The following is a 25,540-nucleotide window of genomic DNA, read 5'->3' as shown; positions in this document are numbered from 1 at the left end:
CTTCTATATATGCATCAAGCCTGTTTTCTCTTCACTTACTAGAGAAAATCACTCAATAGACCAGCCCCATCTACCACTACTATGTCTTCAACAAAGAATGCCACGAGAATAAAGCAAATTTGATAATAGAAGTAAATTGAATGCTCTGTCTGAATCATGAAAAAAATACTGGGGTTCCAGGTCCCTTTAAGCTTGGACACTTTCAAGGTGTTTTTATTTAAAGACACACTTTGTGTTAGTGGGTCAGGGGGTTCACATAAAGTTTATTAGGGTGATCAGCTGATGCACTTTAAAGCTTTGGTGCTTAGCATTTAGGTTCCCATGATGCATCTGCCGTGAAAGTCATGTTGCTTTACAGCTGTAATAAAAACGTGGAATTACACGAGATGCAGTATTCTTTAGTGCTCTTATAGTAAATGATAATTGTTGCTCTTACCCAGGAGCTTTTGCAACAAAGGAGCGTGATTGGTTCCTGCTATCCTGAGACCTTTTTGATGTTTATTGAGCCAGGGATAAGATGGTTTAGATCTGATTAGAATAGCTGCTGTCCCATTGTCCCCTGACTCCTCACAGGCCTGAGAAACGCTTGTTTGCTGTATTTATATTTTACATGTATTTCATTTGTAAATTAGTCACATGTGGCTCAGAAAAATGCAAAGGATTTCTAGATTCTGTTTATAACACAGGGCTTTTGCATAAACCGTTTTCCTTCCTCTTTTATGGGTCTTTAGTTTTATACCTGATCTGTGTGTCTCACCTGCACCTTGTCTGTATCTGTGTGTCTGACCTGTGTCTTGTCTGTATCTGTGTGTCTGACCTATGTCTTGTCTGTATCTGTGTGTCTCACCTGTGTCTTGTCTGTATCTGTGTGTCTGACCTATGTCTTGTCTGTATCTGTGTGTCTCACCTGCGTCTTGTCTGTATCTGTGTGTCTCACCTGCGTCTTGTCTGTATCTGTGTGTCTGACCTATGTCTTGTCTGTATCTGTGTGTCTCACCTGTGTCTTGTCTGTATCTGTGTGTCTGACCTATGTCTTGTCTGTATCTGTGTGTCTCACCTGCGTCTTGTCTGTATCTGTGTGTCTCACCTGCGTCTTGTCTGTATCTGTGTGTCTGACCTATGTCTTGTCTGTATCTGTGTGTCTCACCTGTGTCTTGTCTGTATCTGTGTGTCTGACCTATGTCTTGTCTGTATCTGTGTGTCTGACCTGCGTCTTGTCTATATCTGTGCATCTGACCTGTGTCTTGCCTATATCTGTGTGTCTGACCTGTGTCTTGTCTGTATCTGTGTGTCTCACCTGCGTCTTGTCTGTATCTGTGTGTCTCACCTGTGTCTTGTCTGTATTTGTGTGTCTCATCTGTATATGTGTCTCTCACCTGGGTCTTGCCTGTATCTGTGTGTCTCACCTGGGTCTTGCCTGTATCTGTGTGTCTCACCTGGGTCATGTCTGTATTTGTGTGTCTCATCTGTGTCTTGTCTGTATCTGTGTGTCTCATCTGTATATGTGTCTCTCACCTGGGTCTTGCCTGTATCTGTGTGTCTCACCTGGGTCTTGCCTGTATCTGTGTCTCACCTGGGTCTTGCCTGTATCTGTGAGTCTCACCTAGGTCTTGTCTGTATCTGTTTGTGTCACCTGTGTCTTGCCTGTATCTGTGTGTCTCACCTGGGTCTTGTCTGTGTGTCTCACCTGTGTCTTGTCTGTATTTGTGTATCTCATCTGTGTCTCTCACCTGGGTCTTGCCTGTATCTGTCTCTCACCTGGGTCTTGCCTGTATCTGTGTGTCTCACCTAGGTCTTGTCTGTATCTGTTTGTGTCACCTGTGTCTTGCCTGTATCTGTGTGTCTCACCTGTGTCTTGTCTGTGTGTCTCACCTGTGTCTTGTCTGTATTTGTGTATCTCATCTGTGTGTCTCACCTGGGTCTTGCCTGTATCTGTCTCTCACCTGGGTCTTGCCTGTATCTGTGTGTCTCACCTAGGTCTTGTCTGTATCTGTTTGTGTCACCTGTGTCTTGCCTGTATCTGTGTGTCTCACCTGTGTCTTGTCTGTGTGTCTCACCCGTGTCTTGTCTGTATTTGTGTATCTCATCTGTGTGTCTCACCTGGGTCTTGTCTGTATCTGTGTCTCACCTGTGTCTTGCCTTTATTTGTGTGTCTCAACTGTATCTGTGTGTCTCACCTGTGTCTTGTCTGTATCTGTTTGTCTCACCTGGGTCTTGCCTGTATCTTTGTGTCTCACCTGGGTCTTGTCTGTATCTGTGTGTCTCACCTGGGTCTTGCCTGTATCTGTGTCTCACCTGGGTCTTGCCTGTATCTGTGTGTCTCACCTGGGTCTTGCCTGTATCTGTGTCTCACCTGGGTCTTGCCTGTATCTGTGTGTCTCACCTGGGTCTTGCCTGTATATGTGTCTCACCTGGGTCTTGCCTGTATCTGTGTGTCTCACCTGGGTCTTGCCTGTATCTGTGTGTCTCACCTGGGTCTTGTCTGTATTTGTGTGTCTCACCTGGGTCTTGTCTGTATCTGTGTCTCACCTGTGTCTTGCCTTTATTTGTGTGTCTCAACTGTATCTGTGTGTCTCACCTGGGTCCTGCCTGTATCTGTGTGTCTCACCTGGGTCTTGTCTGTATTTGTGTGTCTCACCTGTGTCTTGTCTGTATTTGTGTGTCTCACCTGGGTCTTGTCTGTATTTGTGTGTCTCACCTGTGTCTTGTCTGTATTTGTGTGTCTCACCTGGGGGTCTTGTCTGTATTTGTGTGTCTCACCTGTGTCTTGTCTGTATTTGTGTGTCTCACCTGTGTCTTGTCTGTATTTGTGTGTCTCACCTGTGTCTTGTCTGTATTTGTGTGTCTCACCTGGGTCTTTCCTGTATCTGTGTGTCTCACCTGGGTCTTGCCTGTATCTATGAGTTTCAACTGGGTCTTGTCTGTATTTGTGTGTCTCACCTGTGTCTTGTCTGTATATGTGTGTCTCACCTGCGTCTTGTCTGTATCTGTGTGTCTGACCTATGTCTTGTCTGTATCTGTGTGTCTCACCTGCGTCTTGTCTGTATCTGTGTGTCTGACCTATGTCTTGTCTGTATCTGTGTGTCTAACCTGCGTCTTGTCTATATCTGTGCGTCTGACCTGTGTCTTGCCTATATCTGTGTGTCTGACTTGTGTATTGTCTGTATCTGTGTGTCTCACCTGTGTCTTGTCTGTACCTGTGTGTCTCATCTGTATCTGTGTCTCTCACCTGGGTCTTGCCTGTATCTGTGTGTCTCACCTGGGTCTTGTCTGTATCTGTGTGTCTCACCTGGGTCTTGCCTGTATCTGTTTGTGTCACCTGTGTCTTGCCTGTATCTGTGTGTCTCACCTGGGTCTTGTCTGTGTGTCTCACCTGTGTCTTGTCTGTATTTGTGTATCTCATCTGTGTGTCTCACCTGGGTCTTGTCTGTATCTGTGTCTCACCTGTGTCTTGCCTTTATTTGTGTGTCTCAACTGTATCTGTGTGTCTCACCTGGGTCTTGTTTGTATCTGTGTGTCTCACCAGTGTCTTGTCTGTATCTGTTTGTCTCACCTGGGTCTTGCCTGTATCTTTGTGTCTCACCTGGGTCTTGTCTGTATCTGTGTGTCTCACCTGGGTCTTGCCTGTATCTGTGTCTCACCTGGGTCTTGCCTGTATCTGTGTGTCTCACCTGGGTCTTGCCTGTATCTGTGTGTCTCACCTGGGTCTTGTCTGTATTTGTGTGTCTCACCTGGGTCTTGTCTGTATCTTTGTGTCTCACCTGGGTCTTGTCTGTATCTGTATGTCTCACATGTGTCTTGCCTGTATCTGTGTGTCTCACGGTGCACCCAGTGCAATAATTTCTATTTATAATCATGAACCTCTTTAGGATCTTTTATGTTTGTACCTTTCTGTATCTTTTTAATTATTTTTTTAAACAAACTTTATTAAAGAAATAAAAGGAGTGTATATAAACAGAGGTAATTAAACAAATCTGTATGCCAAATATATATCTAAAGTCCAAAGTCTTGTATTACACTTTGAATACAGAAATAAGGGAACATAAAGCAGGCTGGTAATCTGATATCTATGTTCAATAAAGAGATCGGTCTGAAATGTTTATTTGCCGGTTTACCAGTATTAGGGAGCACCACTTTTTGGTCTTCTCACTTTGGGAAGTGTGGCAATTTGCATGAATCATTAAAGAGGTTGAGCATATGGGGGATTAACGTGGACTGGTATAGTTTATAGTATTTAGGGGTGAATCTGTCAGGACCTTTAGGGAGGTCAGTGATTGCTTGTGCCATTCCTTCAGCAGTTATAAGAGTCTAAAAACTCAGAAAAGTCCTTATTGAGAGTAGGAAATTGTAAGCCTTGCATATACTGTAGGCTTGAATCAGTCGCTGTTGTGCCCTCTAAGCTATTAATATCTGGACTATTTTTGTCTATGTGGTAAAGGTGCTATGGTACTTTTGGAAAGCATTGGCTATTTGCACATTATCTTTCAGGATGGTGCCATCAGGGGCTTTAATAGAATAGACTAGCGCTTTAAGCTGTTTTTGGTGAATTGCTCAAGCCAGCAATTTCCCAGGATTATTTTCCTACTCAAAGTACTGTTTGAAGAATAAAACTCTGCGTTGGTGAAACTCTAGTAAATGTTGTTTAAGATCTGATCTGTAAAACATAAAATATACTCATTAAACCAAGGTATAACAATAGGGGCAGTAACGCCCTACTGAAAAATACATAAAATATACTCATTAAACAAAGGTATAACAATAGGGGCAGTAACGCCCTACTGAAAAAGACATAAAATATACTCATTAAACAAAGGTATAACAATAGGGGCAGTAACGCCCTACTGAAAAATACATGAAAATATACTCATTAAACCAAGGTATAACAATAAGGGCAGTAACGCCCTACTGAAAAAAAAGACATAAAATAAACTCATTAAACCAAGGTATAACAATAGGGGCAGTAACGCCCTACTGAAAAAGACATAAAATATACTCATTAAACAAAGGTATAACAATAGTGCCAGTAACGCCCTACTGAAAAAGACATAAAATATACTCATTAAACCAAGGTATAACAATAAGGGCAGTAACGCCCTACTGAAAAAAAAAGACATAAAATAAACTCATTAAACCAAGGTATAACAATAGGGGCAGTAACGCCCTACTGAAAAAGACATAAAATATACTCATTAAACAAAGGTATAACAATAGGGGCAGTAACGCCCTACTGAAAAATACATGAAAATATACTCATTAAACCAAGGTATAACAATAGGGGCAGTAACGCCCTATGGAAAAAAAAGACATAAAATATACTCATTAAACCAAGGTATAACAATAAGGGCAGTAACGCCCTACTGAAAAAGACATGAAATATACTCATTAAACAAAGGTATAACAATAGGGCCAGTAACGCGCTACTGAAAGACATAAAATATACTCATTAAACCAAGGTATAACAATAGGGGCAATAACTCCCTACTGAAAGACATAAAATATACTCATTAAACCAAGGTATAACAATAGGGGCAGTAACGCCCTACTGAAAAAGACATAAAATATACTCATTAAACCAAGGTATAACAATAAGGGCAGTAACGCCCTACTGAAAAAGACATGAAATTTACTCATTAAACCAAGGTATAACAATAAGGGCAGTAACGCCCTACTGAAAAAGACATAAAATATACTCATTAAACCAAGGTATAACAATAGGGGCAGTAACGCCCTACTGAAAGACATAAAATATACTCATTAAACCAAGGTATAACAATAGGGGCAATAACTCCCTACTGAAAGACATAAAATATACTCATTAAGCAAAGGTATAACAATAGGGGCAGTAACGCCCTACTGAAAAAGACATAAAATATACTCATTAAACAAAGGTATAACAATAGTGCAGTAACGCCCTACTGAAAAATACATGAAAATATACTCATTAAACCAAGGTATAACAATAGGGGCAGTAACGCCCTACTGAAAAAGACATAAAATATACTCATTAAACAAAGGTATAACAATAGTGCAGTAACGCCCTACTGAAAAATACATGAAAATATACTCATTAAACCAAGGTATAACAATAGGGGCAGTAACGCTCTACTGAAAAAGACATAAAATATACTCATTAAACCAAGGTATAACAATAGGGGCAGTAACGCCCTACTGAAAAAGACATAAAATATACTCATTAAACCAAGGTATAACAATAGGGGCAGTAACGCCCTACTGAAAAAGACATAAAATATACTCATTAAACCAAGGTATAACAATAGGGGCAGTAACGCCCTACGGAAAAAGACATAAAATATACTCATTAAACCAAGGTATAACAATATGGGCAGTAACGCCCTACTGAAAAAGACATGAAATATACTCATTAAACAAAGGTATAACAATAGGGGAAGTAACGCCCTACTGAAAGACATAAAATATACTCATTAAACCTAGGTATAACAATAGGGGCAGTAACGCCCTACTGAAAAAGACATAAAATATACTCATTAAACTAAGGTATAACAATAAGGGCAGTAACGCCCTACTGAAAAAGACATAAAATATACTCATTAAACCAAGGTATAACAATAGTGCCAGTAACGCCCTACTGAAAAAGACATAAAATATACTCATTAAACCAAGGTATAACAATAGGGGCAGTAACGCCCTACTGAAAAAGACATAAAATATACTCATTAAACAAAGGTATAACAATAGTGCCAGTAACGCCCTACTGAAAAAGACATGAAAATATACTCATTAAACCAAGGTATAACAATAAGGGCAGTAACGCCCTACTGAAAAAGACATAAAATATACTCATTAAACAAAGGTATAACAATAGGGGAACTAACGCCCTACTGAAAAATACATGAAAATATACTCATTAAACCAAGGTATAACAATAGGGGCAATAACTCCCTACTGAAAGACATAAAATATACTCATTAAGCAAAGGTATAACAATAGGGGCAGTAACGCCCTACTGAAAAAGACATAAAATATACTCATTAAACAAAGGTATAACAATAGGGGCAGTAACGCCCTACTGAAAAAGACATAAAATATACTCATTAAACCAAGGTATAACAATAGGGGCAGTAACGCCCTACTGAAAAATACATGAAATATATCATTAAACCAAGGTATAACAATAGGGGCAGTAACGCCCTACTGAAAAATACATGAAATATATTCATTAAACCAAGGTATAACAATAGGGGCAGTAACGCCCTACTGAAAAAGACATAAAATATACTCATTAAACCAACGTATAACAATAGGGGCAGTAACGCCCTACTGAAAAAGACATAAAATATACTCATTAAACCAAGGTATAACAATAGGGGCAGTAACGCCCTACTGAAAAAGACATAAAATATACTCATTAAACCAAGGTATAACAATAGGGGCAGTAACGCCCTACTGAAAAATACATGAAATATATTCATTAAACCAAGGTATAACAATAGGGGCAGTAACGCCCTACTGAAAAATACATGAAATATATTCATTAAACCAAGGTATAACAATAGGGGCAGTAACGCCCTACTGAAAAATACATGAAATATATTCATTAAACCAAGGTATAACAATAGGGGCAGTAACGCCCTACTGAAAAAGACATAAAATATACTCATTAAACCAAGGTATAACAATAGGGGCAGTAACGCCCTACTGAAAAATACATGAAATATATTCATTAAACCAAGGTATAACAATAGGGGCAGTAACGCCCTACTGAAAAAGACATGAAATATATTCATTAAACCAAGGTATAACAATAGGGGCAGTAACGCCCTACTGAAAAAGACATAAAATATACTCATTAAACCAAGGTATAACAATAGGGGCAGTAACGCCCTACTGAAAAATACATCAAATATACTCATTAAACTAAGGTATAACAATAGGGGCAGTAACGCCCTACTGAAAAAGACATAAAATATACTCATTAAACCAAGGTATAACAATAGGGGCAGTAACGCCCTACTGAAAAATACATCAAATATACTCATTAAACTAAGGTATAACAATAGGGCCAGTAACGCCCTACTGAAAAAGACATAAAATATACTCATTAAACCAAGGTATAACAATAGGGGCAATAACTCCCTACTGAAAGACATAAAATATACTCATTAAGCAAAGGTATAACAATAGGGGCAGTAACGCCCTACTGAAAAAGACATAAAATATACTCATTAAACAAAGGTATAACAATAGGGGCAGTAACGCCCTACTGAAAAAGACATAAAATATACTCATTAAACCAAGGTATAACAATAGGGGCAGTAACGCCCTACTGAAAAATACATGAAATATATTCATTAAACCAAGGTATAACAATAGGGGCAGTAACGCCCTACTGAAAAAGACATGAAATATATTCATTAAACCAAGGTATAACAATAGGGGCAGTAACGCCCTACTGAAAAAGACATAAAATATACTCATTAAACCAAGGTATAACAATAGGGGCAGTAACGCCCTACTGAAAAATACATCAAATATACTCATTAAACTAAGGTATAACAATAGGGGCAGTAACGCCCTACTGAAAAAGACATAAAATATACTCATTAAACCAAGGTATAACAATAGGGGCAGTAACGCCCTACTGAAAAATACATCAAATATACTCATTAAACTAAGGTATAACAATAGGGCCAGTAACGCCCTACTGAAAAAGACATAAAATATACTCATTAAACCAAGGTATAACAATAGGGGCAGTAACGCTCTACTGAAAAAGACATAAAATATACTCATTAAACAAAAGTTATAACAATAGGGCCAGTAACGCCCTACTGAAAAAGACATAAAATATACTCATTAAACAAAGGTATAACAATAGGGCCAGTAACGCCCTACTGAAAAAGACATAAAATATACTCATTAAACCAAGGTATAACAATAGGGGCAGTAACGCCCTACTGAAAAAGACATAAAATATACTCATTAAACAAAGGTATAACAATAGTGCCAGTAACGCCCTACTGAAAAAGACATGAAAATATACTCATTAAACCAAGGTATAACAATAAGGGCAGTAACGCCCTACTGAAAAAGACATAAAATATACTCATTAAACAAAGGTATAACAATAGGGGCACTAACGCCCTACTGAAAAATACATGAAAATATACTCATTAAACCAAGGTATAACAATAGGGGCAATAACTCCCTACTGAAAGACATAAAATATACTCATTAAGCAAAGGTATAACAATAGGGGCAGTAACGCCCTACTGAAAAAGACATAAAATATACTCATTAAACAAAGGTATAACAATAGGGGCAGTAACGCCCTACTGAAAAAGACATAAAATATACTCATTAAACCAAGGTATAACAATAGGGGCAGTAACGCCCTACTGAAAAATACATGAAATATATTCATTAAACCAAGGTATAACAATAGGGGCAGTAACGCCCTACTGAAAAAGACATAAAATATACTCATTAAACCAACGTATAACAATAGGGGCAGTAACGCCCTACTGAAAAAGACATAAAATATACTCATTAAACCAAGGTATAACAATAGGGGCAGTAACGCCCTACTGAAAAATACATGAAATATATTCATTAAACCAAGGTATAACAATAGGGGCAGTAACGCCCTACTGAAAAAGACATGAAATATATTCATTAAACCAAGGTATAACAATAGGGGCAGTAACGCCCTACTGAAAAAGACATAAAATATACTCATTAAACCAAGGTATAACAATAGGGGCAGTAACGCCCTACTGAAAAATACATCAAATATACTCATTAAACTAAGGTATAACAATAGGGGCAGTAACGCCCTACTGAAAAAGACATAAAATATACTCATTAAACCAAGGTATAACAATAGGGGCAGTAACGCCCTACTGAAAAATACATCAAATATACTCATTAAACTAAGGTATAACAATAGGGGCAGTAACGCCCTACTGAAAAAGACATAAAATATACTCATTAAACCAAGGTATAACAATAGGGGCAATAACTCCCTACTGAAAGACATAAAATATACTCATTAAGCAAAGGTATAACAATAGGGGCAGTAACGCCCTACTGAAAAAGACATAAAATATACTCATTAAACAAAGGTATAACAATAGGGGCAGTAACGCCCTACTGAAAAAGACATAAAATATACTCATTAAACCAAGGTATAACAATAGGGGCAGTAACGCCCTACTGAAAAATACATGAAATATATTCATTAAACCAAGGTATAACAATAGGGGCAGTAACGCCCTACTGAAAAAGACATGAAATATATTCATTAAACCAAGGTATAACAATAGGGGCAGTAACGCCCTACTGAAAAAGACATAAAATATACTCATTAAACCAAGGTATAACAATAGGGGCAGTAACGCCCTACTGAAAAAGACATCAAATATACTCATTAAACTAAGGTATAACAATAGGGGCAGTAACGCCCTACTGAAAAAGACATAAAATATACTCATTAAACCAAGGTATAACAATAGGGGCAGTAACGCCCTACTGAAAAATACATCAAATATACTCATTAAACTAAGGTATAACAATAGGGCCAGTAACGCCCTACTGAAAAAGACATAAAATATACTCATTAAACCAAGGTATAACAATAGGGGCAGTAACGCTCTACTGAAAAAGACATAAAATATACTCATTAAACAAAAGTTATAACAATAGGGCCAGTAACGCCCTACTGAAAAAGACATAAAATATACTCATTAAACAAAGGTATAACAATAGGGCCAGTAACGCCCTACTGAAAAAGACATAAAATATACTCATTAAACCAAGGTATAACAATAGGGGCAGTAACGCCCTACTGAAAAAGACATAAAATATACTCATTAAACAAAGGTATAACAATAGTGCCAGTAACGCCCTACTGAAAAAGACATGAAAATATACTCATTAAACCAAGGTATAACAATAAGGGGCAGTAACGCCCTACTGAAAAAGACATAAAATATACTCATTAAACAAAGGTATAACAATAGGGGCACTAACGCCCTACTGAAAAATACATGAAAATATACTCATTAAACCAAGGTATAACAATAGGGGCAATAACTCCCTACTGAAAGACATAAAATATACTCATTAAGCAAAGGTATAACAATAGGGGCAGTAACGCCCTACTGAAAAAGACATAAAATATACTCATTAAACAAAGGTATAACAATAGGGGCAGTAACGCCCTACTGAAAAAGACATAAAATATACTCATTAAACCAAGGTATAACAATAGGGGCAGTAACGCCCTACTGAAAAATACATGAAATATATTCATTAAACCAAGGTATAACAATAGGGGCAGTAACGCCCTACTGAAAAAGACATAAAATATACTCATTAAACCAACGTATAACAATAGGGGCAGTAACGCCCTACTGAAAAAGACATAAAATATACTCATTAAACCAAGGTATAACAATAGGGGCAGTAACGCCCTACTGAAAAATACATGAAATATATTCATTAAACCAAGGTATAACAATAGGGGCAGTAACGCCCTACTGAAAAAGACATGAAATATATTCATTAAACCAAGGTATAACAATAGGGGCAGTAACGCCCTACTGAAAAAGACATGAAATATATTCATTAAACCAAGGTATAACAATAGGGCAGTAACGCCCTACTGAAAAAGACATAAAATATACTCATTAAACCAAGGTATAACAATAGGGGCAGTAACGCCCTACTGAAAAATACATCAAATATACTCATTAAACGAAGGTATAACAATAGGGGCAGTAACGCCCTACTGAAAAAGACATAAAATATACTCATTAAACCAAGGTATAACAATAGGGGCAGTAACGCCCTACTGAAAAATACATCAAATATACTCATTAAACTAAGGTATAACAATAGGGCCAGTAACGCCCTACTGAAAAAGACATAAAATATACTCATTAAACCAAGGTATAACAATAGGGGCAATAACTCCCTACTGAAAGACATAAAATATACTCATTAAGCAAAGGTATAACAATAGGGGCAGTAACGCCCTACTGAAAAAGACATAAAATATACTCATTAAACAAACGTATAACAATAGGGGCAGTAACGCCCTACTGAAAAAGACATAAAATATACTCATTAAACCAAGGTATAACAATAGGGGCAGTAACGCCCTACTGAAAAATACATGAAATATATTCATTAAACCAAGGTATAACAATAGGGGCAGTAACGCCCTACTGAAAAAGACATGAAATATATTCATTAAACCAAGGTATAACAATAGGGGCAGTAACGCCCTACTGAAAAAGACATAAAATATACTCATTAAACCAAGGTATAACAATAGGGGCAGTAACGCCCTACTGAAAAATACATCAAATATACTCATTAAACTAAGGTATAACAATAGGGGCAGTAACGCCCTACTGAAAAAGACATAAAATATACTCATTAAACCAAGGTATAACAATAGGGGCAGTAACGCCCTACTGAAAAATACATCAAATATACTCATTAAACTAAGGTATAACAATAGGGCCAGTAACGCCCTACTGAAAAAGACATAAAATATACTCATTAAACCAAGGTATAACAATAGGGGCAGTAACGCTCTACTGAAAAAGACATAAAATATACTCATTAAACAAAAGTTATAACAATAGGGCCAGTAACGCCCTACTGAAAAAGACATAAAATATACGCATTAAACAAAGGTATAACAATAGGGCCAGTAACGCCCTACTGAAAAAGACATAAAATATACTCATTAAACCAAGGTATAACAATAGGGGCAGTAACGCCCTACTGAAAAAGACATGAAATATACTCATTAAACCAAGGTATAACAATAGGGGCAGTAACGCTCTACTGAAAAAGACGTAAAATATACTCATTAAACCAAGGTATAACAATAGGGGCAGTAACGCTCTACTGAAAAAGACATAAAATATACTCATTAAACCAAGGTATAACAATAGGGGCAGTAACGCTCTACTGAAAAAGACATAAAATATACTCATTAAACAAAAGTTATAACAATAGGGCCAGTAACGCCCTACTGAAAAAGACATAAAATATACTCATTAAACAAAGGTATAACAATAGGGCCAGTAACGCCCTACTGAAAAAGACATGAAATATACTCATTAAACCAAGGTATAACAATAGGGGCAGTAAAGCTCTACTGAAAAAGACGTAAAATATACTCATTAAACCAAGGTATAACAATAGGGGCAGTAACGCCCTACTGAAAAAGACATAAAATATACTCATTAAACCAAGGTATAACAATAGGGGCAATAACGCTCTACTGAAAAAGACATGAAATATACTCATTAAACCAAGGTATAACAATAGGGGAAGTAACGCCCTACTGAAAAAGACATAAAATATACTCATTAAACCAAGGTATAACAATAGGGGCAGTAACGCCCTATTGAAAAAGACATGAAATATACTCATTAAACAAAGGTATAAAAATAGTGCCAGTAACGCCCTACTGAAAAAGACATGAAATATACTCATTAAACAAAGGTATAACAATAGGGCCAGTAACGCCCTACTGAAAAAGACATGAAATATACTCATTAAACCAACGTATAACAATAGGGGCAGTAACGCCCTACTGAAAAAGACATAAAATATACTCATTAAACAAAGGTATAACAATAGGGGCAGTAACGCCCTACTGAAAAAGACATAAAATATACTCATTAAACCAAGGTATAACAATAGGGGCAGTAACGCCCTACTGAAAAATACATGAAATATATTCATTAAACCAAGGTATAACAATAGGGGCAGTAACGCCCTACTGAAAAAGACATGAAATATATTCATTAAACCAAGGTATAACAATAGGGGCAGTAACGCCCTACTGAAAAAGACATAAAATATACTCATTAAACCAAGGTATAACAATAGGGGCAGTAACGCCCTACTGAAAAATACATCAAATATACTCATTAAACTAAGGTATAACAATAGGGGCAGTAACGCCCTACTGAAAAAGACATAAAATATACTCATTAAACCAAGGTATAACAATAGGGGCAGTAACGCCCTACTGAAAAATACATCAAATATACTCATTAAACTAAGGTATAACAATAGGGCCAGTAACGCCCTACTGAAAAAGACATAAAATATACTCATTAAACCAAGGTATAACAATAGGGGCAGTAACGCTCTACTGAAAAAGACATAAAATATACTCATTAAACAAAAGTTATAACAATAGGGCCAGTAACGCCCTACTGAAAAAGACATAAAATATACTCATTAAACAAAGGTATAACAATAGGGCCAGTAACGCCCTACTGAAAAAGACATAAAATATACTCATTAAACCAAGGTATAACAATAGGGGCAGTAACGCCCTACTGAAAAAGACATGAAATATACTCATTAAACCAAGGTATAACAATAGGGGCAGTAACGCTCTACTGAAAAAGACGTAAAATATACTCATTAAACCAAGGTATAACAATAGGGGCAGTAACGCTCTACTGAAAAAGACATAAAATATACTCATTAAACCAAGGTATAACAATAGGGGCAGTAACGCTCTACTGAAAAAGACATAAAATATACTCATTAAACAAAAGTTATAACAATAGGGCCAGTAACGCCCTACTGAAAAAGACATAAAATATACTCATTAAACAAAGGTATAACAATAGGGCCAGTAACGCCCTACTGAAAAAGACATGAAATATACTCATTAAACCAAGGTATAACAATAGGGGCAGTAAAGTTCTACTGAAAAAGACGTAAAATATACTCATTAAACCAAGGTATAACAATAGGGGCAGTAACGCCCTACTGAAAAAGACATAAAATATACTCATTAAACCAAGGTATAACAATAGGGGCAATAACGCTCTACTGAAAAAGACATGAAATATACTCATTAAACCAAGGTATAACAATAGGGGAAGTAACGCCCTACTGAAAAAGACATAAAATATACTCATTAAACCAAGGTATAACAATAGGGGCAGTAACGCCCTATTGAAAAAGACATGAAATATACTCATTAAACCAAGGTATAAAAATAGTGCCAGTAACGCCCTACTGAAAAAGACATGAAATATACTCATTAAACAAAGGTATAACAATAGGGCCAGTAACGCCCTACTGAAAAAGACATGAAATATACTCATTAAACCAACGTATAACAATAGGGGCAGTAACGCCCTACTGAAAAAGACATAAAATATACTCATTAAACAAAGGTATAACAATAGGGGCAGTAACGCCCTACTGAAATAGACATGAAATATACTCATTAAACAAAGGTATAACAATAGGGGCAGTAACGCCCTACTGAAATAGACATGAAATATACTCATTAAACCAAGGTATAACAATAGTGCAGTAACGCCCTACTGAAAAAGACATAAAATATACTCATTAAACAACGGTATAACAATAGGGGCAGTAACGCCCTACTGAAAAAGACATGAAATATACTCATTAAACAAAGGTATAACAATAGGGGCAGTAACGCCCTACTGAAATAGACATGAAATATACTCATTAAACCAAGGTACAACAATAGTGCAGTAACGCCCTACTGAAAAAGACATAAAATATACTCATTAAACAACGGTATAACAATAGGGGCAGTAACGCCCTACTGAAAAAGACATGAAATATACTCATTAAACTAAGGTATAACAATAGTGCAGTAACGCCCTACTGAAAAAGACATAAAATATACTCATTAAACCAAGGTATAACAATAGGGGCAATAATGCCCTACTGAAAAAGACATGAAATATACTCATTAAACTAAGGTATAACAATAGGGGCAGTAACGCGCTACTGAAAAAGACATAAAATATACTCATTAAACTAAGGTATAACAATAGGGCCAGTAACGCGCTACTGAAAAAGACATAAAATATATTCATTAAACAAAGGTATAACAATAGGGGCAGTAACGCCCTACTGAAAAAGACATAAAATATACTCATTAAACAAAGGTATAACAATAGGGGCAGTAACGCCCTACTGAAAAAGACATAAAATATACTCATTAAACAAAGGTATAACAATAGGGGCAGTAACGCCCTACTGAAAAAGACATAAAATATACTCATTAAACAAAGGTATAACAATAGGGGCAGTAACGCCCTACTGAAAAAGACATAAAATATACTTATTAAACAAAGGTATAACAATAGGGGCAGTAACGCCCTACTGAAAAAGACATAAAATATACTCATTAAACCAAGGTATAACAATAGGGGCAGTAACGTGCTACTGAAAGACATAAAATATACTCATTAAACAAAGGAATAACAATAGGGGCAGTAACGCCCTACTGAAAAAGACATGAAATATACTCATTAAACAAAGGTATAACAATAGAGGCAGTAACGCCCTACTGAAGAAGACATAAAATATATTCATTAAACCAAGGTATAAACAATATGGGCAGTAACGCCCTACTGAAAAAGACAGTAAATATACTCATTAAACAAAGGTATAACAATAGGGGCAGTAACGCCCTATTGAAAAAGACATGAAATAATACTCATTAAACAAAGATATAACAATATGGGCAGTAACGCCCTACTGAAAAAGACATGAAATATACTCATTAAACAAAGGTATAACAATAGGGGCAGTAACGCCCCTATTGAAAAAGACATAAAATATACTCATTAAACAAAGGTATAACAATAGGGGCACTAACGCCCTATTGAAAAAGACATGAAATATACTCATTAAACAAAGGTATAACAATAGGGGCAGTAACGCCCTATTGAAAAAGACATAAAATATACTCATTAAACCAAGGTATAACAATAGGGGCAGTAACGCCCTACTGAAAAAGACATAAAATATACTCATTAAACAAAGGTATAACAATATGGGCAGTAACGCCCTACTGAAAAAGACATAAAATATACTCATTAAACCAAGGTATAACAATAGGGGCAGTAACGCCCTACTGAAAAAGACATAAAATATACTCATTAAACCAAGGTATAACAATTGGGGCAGTAACGCCCTACTGAAAAAGACATAAAATATACTCATTAAACCAAGGTATAACAAAAGGGGCAGTAACGCCCTACTGAAAAAGACATAAAATATACTCATTAAACCAAGGTATAACAATAGGGGCAGTAACGCCCTACTGAAAAAGACATAAAATATACTCATTAAACAAAGGTATAACAATAGGGGCAGTAACGCCCTACTGAAAAAGACATAAAATATACTCATTAAACAAAGGTATAACAATAGGGGAAGCAACGCCCTACTGAAAAAGACATAAAATATACTCATAAAACCAAGGTATAACAATAGGGGCAGTAACGCCCTACTGAAAAAGACATAAAATATACTCATTAAACCAAGGTATAACAATAGGGGCAGTAACGCCCTACTGAAAAATACATAACATATACTCATTAAACCAAGGTATAACAATAGTGCCAGTAACGCTCTACTGAAAAAGACATAAAATATACTCATTAAACCAAGGTATAACAATAGGGGCAGTAACGCTCTACTGAAAAAGACATGAAATATACTCATTAAACCAAGGTATAACAATATGGGCAGTAACGCCCTACGGAAAAATACATGAAATATACTCATTAAACCAAGGTATAACAATATGGGCAGTAACGCCCTACTGAAAAAGACATGAAATATACTCATTAAACCAAGGTATAACAATATGGGCAGTAACGCCCTACTGAAAAAGACATAAAATATATTAATTAAACCAAGGTATAACAATAGGGCCAGTACCGCGCTACTGAAAGACATAAAATATACTCATTAAACCAAGGTATAACAATAGGGGCAGTAACGCGCTACTGAAAAAGACATAAAATATACTCATTAAACCAAGTTATAACAATAGGGGCAGTAACGCCCTAATGAAAAATACATAAAATATAGTAATTAAACCAAGGTATAACAATATGGGCAGTAACACCCTACTGAAAAAGACATGAAATATACTCATTAAACCAAGGTATAACAATATGGGCAGTAACGCCCTACTGAAAAAGACATAAAATATACTCATTAAACCAAGGTATAACAATAGGGCCAGTAACGCCCTACTGAAAAAGACATGAAATATACTCATTAAACCAAGGTATAACAATAGGGGCAGTAACGCCCTACTGAAAAAGACCTAAAATATACTCATTAAACCAAGGTATAACAATAGGGGCAGTAACGCCATACTGAAAAAGACATAAACTATACTCATTAAACAAAGGTATAACAATAGGGGCAGTAACGCTCTACTGAAAAATACATAAACTATACTCATTAAACAAAGGTATAACAATATGGGCAGTAACGCCCTACTGAAAAAGACATGAAATATACTCATTAAACCAAGGTATAACGATAGGGGCAGTAACGCGCTACTGAAAGACATAAAATATACTCATTAAACCAAGGTATAACAATAGGGGCAGTAACGCGCTACTGAAAAAGACATAAAATATACTCATTAAACTAAGGTATAACAATAGGGCCAGTAACGCGCTACTGAAAAAGACATAAAATATATTCATTAAACAAAGGTATAACAATAGGGGCAGTAACGCCCTACTGAAAAAGACATAAAATATACTCATTAAACAAAGGTATAACAATAGGGGCAGTAACGCCCTACTGAAAAAGACATAAAATATACTCATTAAACCAAGGTATAACAATAGGGGCAGTAACGTGCTACTGAAAGACATAAAATATACTCATTAAACAAAGGAATAACAATAGGGGCAGTAACGCCCTACTGAAAAAGACATGAAATATACTCATTAAACAAAGGTATAACAATAGAGGCAGTAACGCCCTACTGAAGAAGACATAAAATATATTCATTAAACCAAGGTATAACAATATGGGCAGTAACGCCCTACTGAAAAAGACAGTAAATATACTCATTAAACAAAGGTATAACAATAGGGGCAGTAACGCCCTATTGAAAAAGACATGAAATATACTCATTAAACAAAGATATAACAATATGGGCAGTAACGCCCTACTGAAAAAGACATGAAATATACTCATTAAACAAAGGTATAACAATAGGGGCAGTAACGCCCTACTGAAAAAGACAGTAAATATACTCATTAAACAAAGGTATAACAATAGGGGCAGTAACGCCCTATTGAAAAAGACATAAAATATACTCATTAAACAAAGGTATAACAATAGGGGCACTAACGCCCTATTGAAAAAGACATGAAATATACTCATTAAACAAAGGTATAACAATAGGGGCAGTAACGCCCTATTGAAAAAGACATAAAATATACTCATTAAACCAAGGTATAACAATAGGGGCAGTAACGCCCTACTGAAAAAGACATAAAATATACTCATTAAACAAAGGTATAACAATATGGGCAGTAACGCCCTACTGAAAAAGACATAAAATATACTCATTAAACCAAGGTATAACAATAGGGGCAGTAACGCCCTACTGAAAAAGACATAAAATATACTCATTAAACCAAGGTATAACAATTGGGGCAGTAACGCCCTACTGAAAAAGACATAAAATATACTCATTAAACCAAGGTATAACAATAGGGGCAGTAACGCCCTACTGAAAAAGACATAAAATATACTCATTAAACCAAGATATAACAATAGGGGCAGTAACGCCCTACTGAAAAAGACATAAAATATACTCATTAAACAAAGGTATAACAATAGGGGAAGTAACGCCCTACTGAAAAAGACATAAAATATACTCATAAAACCAAGGTATAACAATAGGGGCAGTAACGCCCTACTGAAAAAGACATAAAATATACTCATTAAACCAAGGTATAACAATAGGGGCAGTAACGCTCTACTGAAAAAGACATGAAATATACTCATTAAACCAAGGTATAACAATATGGGCAGTAACGCCCTACGGAAAAATACATGAAATATACTCATTAAACCAAGGTATAACAATATGGGCAGTAACGCCCTACTGAAAAAGACATAAAATATATTAATTAAACCAAGGTATAACAATAGGGCCAGTAACGCGCTACTGAAAGACATACAATATACTCATTAAACCAAGGTATAACAATAGGGGCAGTAACGCGCTACTGAAAAAGACATAAAATATACTCATTAAACCAAGTTATAACAATAGGGGCAGTAATGCCCTACTGAAAAAGACATAAAATATACTCATTAAACCAAGGTATAACAATAGGGGCAGTAACGCCCTAATGAAAAATACATAAAATATAGTAATTAAACCAAGGTATAACAATATGGGCAGTAACGCCCTACTGAAAAAGACATGAAATATACTCATTAAACCAAGGTATAACAATATGGGCAGTAACGCCCTACTGAAAAAGACATAAAATATACTCATTAAACCAAGGTATAACAATAGGGCCAGTAACGCCCTACTGAAAAAGACATGAAATATACTCATTAAACCAAGGTATAACAATAGGGGCAGTAACGCCCTACTGAAAAAGACCTAAAATATACTCATTAAACCAAGGTATAACAATAGGGGCAGTAACGCCCTACTGAAAAAGACATAAACTATACTCATTAAACAAAGGTATAACAATAGGGGCAGTAACGCTCTACTGAAAAATACATAAACTATACTCATTAAACAAAGGTATAACAATATGGGCAGTAACGCCCTACTGAAAAAGACATGAAATATACTCATTAAACCAAGGTATAACAATAGGGGCAATAACGCTCTACTGAAAAAGACATAAAATATACTCATTAAACCAAGGTATAACAATAGGGGCAATAACGCTCTACTGAAAAAGACATAAAATATACTCATTAAACCAAGGTATAACAATAGGGGCAATAACGCTCTACTGAAAAAGACATAAAATATACTCATTAAACCAAGGTATAACAATAGGGGCAATAACGCCCTACTGAAAAAGACATGAAATATACTCATTAAACCAAGGTATAACAATAGGGGCAGTAACGCCCTACTGAAAAATACATAAAATATACTCATTAAACCAAGGTATAACAATAGGGCAGTAACGCCCTACTGAAAAAGACATAAAATATACTCATTAAACCAAGGTATAACAACAGGGGCAGTAACGCCCTACTGAAAAAGACAGTGAATATAGCAGTATTATATTTGTTATTGTTATTACATATTCTAACATTAGGGATAAACCTAAACCACAGCACACAGATACCCTCATCAACATGAGGGGTGCAGCAGCACACACAGGGCTAGATAACGAGTGGAGCTCAAACGTTTGTGACTGAGCGATAAGTGGTTTATCGCTGGGGTTTGCACTCGTCGGGCATACCGCTTGTATTACGAGTTGAATGTGAGTGCAATTGCGTTTTACTTTAAAATGATTATGAGACTTCAGGGCTCTGATTAACTGTTTAGCAAAACATAAAAGTCGCACAAAACATTTTGTAAATTCATTAGAAAGTACAGTTACACTCACAATAACACCATCTAATACAAATTATTTTACAAATATTACACAGAAAAGTTATAAAGGCTCAAACATATGAAATCTTAGGAGTTAGAACAAAAAAGGCAGGCAAAGGGCTTTAACATAAACATATATACAGTACATGTCTAAATATGTATATTATGTATGCATGTGTATGTATATATATATTTATATGTGTGTACATATGTATTTATGTGTGTATATATATATATATTTATATGTGTGTACATATGTATTTATGTACGTATATATATATTTATATGTGTGTACATATGTATTTATGTATGTATATATGTATTTACAGACATCTATACACAAACACATAAATACATATGTACACATATATAGACACACATAATAAATATATATTTATATGTGTGTACATATGTATTTATGTGTGTATATATGTATTTACAGACATCTATACACAAACACATAAATACATATGTACACATATATAGACACACATAATAAATATATATATATATATGTGTGTACATATGTATTTATGTGTGTATATATGTATTTACAGACATCTATACACAAACACATAAATACAGTACATGTCTAAATATGTATATTATGTATGGATGTGTACTACTGGCCAGACTCTGTGTATATGTTACCGTTACTGGCCAGACTCTGTGTATACATTACCGTTACTGGCCAGACTCTGTGTATACGTTACCACTACTGGCCAGACTCTGTGTATACGTTACCACTACTGGCCAGACTCTGTGTATACGTTACCACTACTGGTCAGACTCTGTGTATAAGTTACTGTTACTGGCCAGACTCTGTGTATACGTTACCGTTACTGGCCAGACTCTGTGTATATATGTAACACTACTGGCCAGACTCTGTGTATACTTTACCGTTACTGGCCAGACTCTGTGTATACGTTACCGTTACTGGCCAGACTCTGTGTATATGTTACCACTACTGGCCAGACTCTGTGTATACGTTACCGATACTGGCCAGACTCTGTGTATACGTTACCGCTACTAGTTTCAGGGCCACGCTCCTTCCTCAGGTGTAACTGCCAGAGTCAATCGCTCCGATTTAACAGACAGCACTTGCCTAAATGACCAATAGGCTTCTACTGAGTGAGAGTCTTCAAATACTTATGTGTTCTTAAATGTTATTAAAAACATAGCTCTACTATATACAAATAGTCTCATAATAGAGTAACAAATAATAATAAAATAAAAATTATAGCTCTATTATATACAAATAGTCTCATAATAGAGTAACAAATAATAATAAAATAAAAATTATAGCTCTATTATATACAAATATTCTCATAATAGAGTAACAAATAATAAAAAAATAAAAATTATAGCTCTACTATATACATATATTCTCATAATAGAGTAACAATAAAAAAATTATAGCTCTATTATATACAAATATTCTCATAAAAAAAAAAAAGGAAAATATAAAATGTAAAATAATAATAGCATACACCGCAAATAACAAAGGCATATACATGATATATATATATATATATATATATATATATATATACGTTTAAAAATAACCTTATGCTTTTTGATTGCACCTTTTTTAAAACATTTTTTATATACTGTTATGGTATAGCCCGGATATCGAGGGTTAATACCAGGTCCTCCTCCTCGTATAACACTGCTTGTTCCATTCTGTTGCTTTTAGGGTCACTGTACTGGGACATGCGTTGCCCCCAACTTGTAAATCCCCGGAACGGTGTCTCTTGTAGCTGTCCTTCTGGCTGTGGGAACAATCCCGCCGCTGCCACCACTTGTTATGGTATAGCCCGGATATCGAGGGTTAATACCAGATGAAAGATGCCCTTAATACGGCAATAGCAACACACAAACCCAGTTAATACACCAAACGGGGAAAATACACAAAATCCTTCTCTCCTGGAACAGGCAAAAGAATAACCCAAAGTAGCAATTCCCCCCAAACACGAGACCAAGCTCCCTCTTGAGGGTACAACAGGAATCTCTTTATTGAGGGCTACATGCCCGGCATTTAAGCAGGTCTCCCACCTGGTGGACAAGTATAGTACATTAGCCAATCGCAGTGACTCAGGCATAAATGCTCCCTTTGGTACCAGCAGTGAACCCCTCCTCCCTATCTTGGAGATAATTGGGAAGAAATCCAACTATCTCCATGGCTCCATGGCTAGAGGAAAACGCCCTTTTACAGGATACAATAAAGATACATTGCATAAACAATTAGACAATCAAACACAAGAAAACAATTGTCTATTCACAGGTAAAACAGATTAACATATCAAGTTAATTAACTGGGGAAGAAAGTTTACTCAGACAATCTGATGTTGGGCAGTCTAGTTAACATATCACATAGGAACACAATCAGTTTACCCAGACAGACTCTTGAGACACAATCAGATCAGAAACGTAAATAAAATACATCTTATTACAGAATATAATAACAGCTCTTATTAGCTATAAAGTCTTTTATGCCCACTTGGCTTATAGAGTCACAATTGCTCCCACAAGGGGCACTCACACCCTGTACCCATCCTGTATTTATGGATTCAGGGTGACATGGACATAAGACAGAGTTATGAAAGTACATGGGGTGTCCAGCATATAAAATTCCCCATTTCCATGCTGTCTCTGGGTATCCTTAAGCCCATGTACCTCCAGCCCAAAGAATGTTCCATAACAGGCCCTCCAATGTACAGTGGCGAGATTGGTCTCGGAGTCGTCACATCTACATATTCTTAATTTAGCAGTTACTTTTCTACTTAATTCCTTGTTAAAATTGGACTTATTTTTGTGTTGTTATATTTCCAATAAGTCCAAATTTAACAAGGAATTAAGTAGAAAAGTAACTGCTAAATTAAGAATATGTATATAAAAAATGTTTTAAAAAAGGTGCAATCAAAAAGCACAAGGTTATTTTTAAACGTCTATATATATATCATGTATATGCCTTTGTTATTTGCGGTGTATGCTATTATTATTTTACATTTTATATTTTCCATTTCTTTTTATGAGAATATTTGTATATAATAGAGCTATAATTTTTATTTTATTATTATTTGTTACTCTATTATGAGAATATATGCATATAGTAGAGCTATGTCTTTAATAACATTTAAGAACACATAAGTATTTGAAGACTCTCACTCAGTAGAAGCCTATTGGTCATTTAGGCAAATGCTGTCTGTTAAATAGGAGCGATTGCCTCTGTTAGTTACACCTGAGAAAGGGGCGTGGCCCTGAAACTAGTATCGGTAACGTATACACAGAGTCTGGCCAGTAGCGGTAACGTATACACAGAGTCTGGCCAGTAACTGTAACATATACACAGAGTCTGGCCAGTAGTGGTAATGTATACACAGAGTCTGGCCAGTAGTGGTAATGTATACACAGAGTCTGGCCAGTAGTGATAACGTATACAAAGAGTCTGGCCAGTAACGGTAATGTATACACAGAGTCTGGCCAGTAGTTGTAACGTATACACAGAGTCTGGCCAGTAACGGTAACGTATACACAGAGTCTGGCCAGTAGTGGTAATGTATACACAGAGTCTGGCCAGTAACGGTAACGTATACACAGAGTCTGGCCAGTAACTGTAACGTATACACAGAGTCTGGCCAGTAACGGTAACGTATACACAGAGTCTGGCCAGTAACGGTAACGTATACACAGAGTCTGGCCAGTAGGGGTAACATATACACAGAGTCTGGCCAGTAACGGTAATGTATACACAGAGTCTGGCCAGTAGTGGTAACGTATACACAGAGTCTGGCCAGTAGCGGTAATGTATACACAGAGTCTGGCCAGTAGCGGTAATGTATACAGAGAGTCTGGCCAGTAACGGTAACGTATACACAGAGTCTGGCCAGTAACGGTAACGTATACACAGAGTCTGGCCAGTAATGGTAACGTATACACAGAGTCTGGCCAGTAACGGTAACGTATACACAGAGTCTGGCCAGTAACGGTAACGTATACACAGTCTGGCCAGTAACGGTAACGTATACACAGAGTCTGGCCAGTAACGGTAACGTATACACAGAGTCTGGCCAGTAGGGGTAACATATACACAGAGTCTGGCCAGTAACG

At 36.2% G+C, this 25,540-nt stretch overlaps 1 protein-coding gene across 1 annotated transcript in view; it reads left to right on the top strand.

Moving 5' to 3' along the window:
• Nucleotides 1–25,540, top strand: part of CARD11 (caspase recruitment domain family member 11) — a 1,057,928-nt gene that overhangs the window by 30,756 nt on the left and 1,001,632 nt on the right. The gene's annotated exons all lie outside the window — the stretch shown is intronic.

This window comes from Bombina bombina, unplaced genomic scaffold (genome assembly GCF_027579735.1).
Source record: "Bombina bombina isolate aBomBom1 unplaced genomic scaffold, aBomBom1.pri scaffold_78_1, whole genome shotgun sequence".
NCBI lineage: Eukaryota > Metazoa > Chordata > Amphibia > Anura > Bombinatoridae > Bombina > Bombina bombina.
The sequence above is the reverse complement of the archived record's forward strand: the minus strand, read 5'-3'. Positions and strand labels throughout refer to the sequence as shown.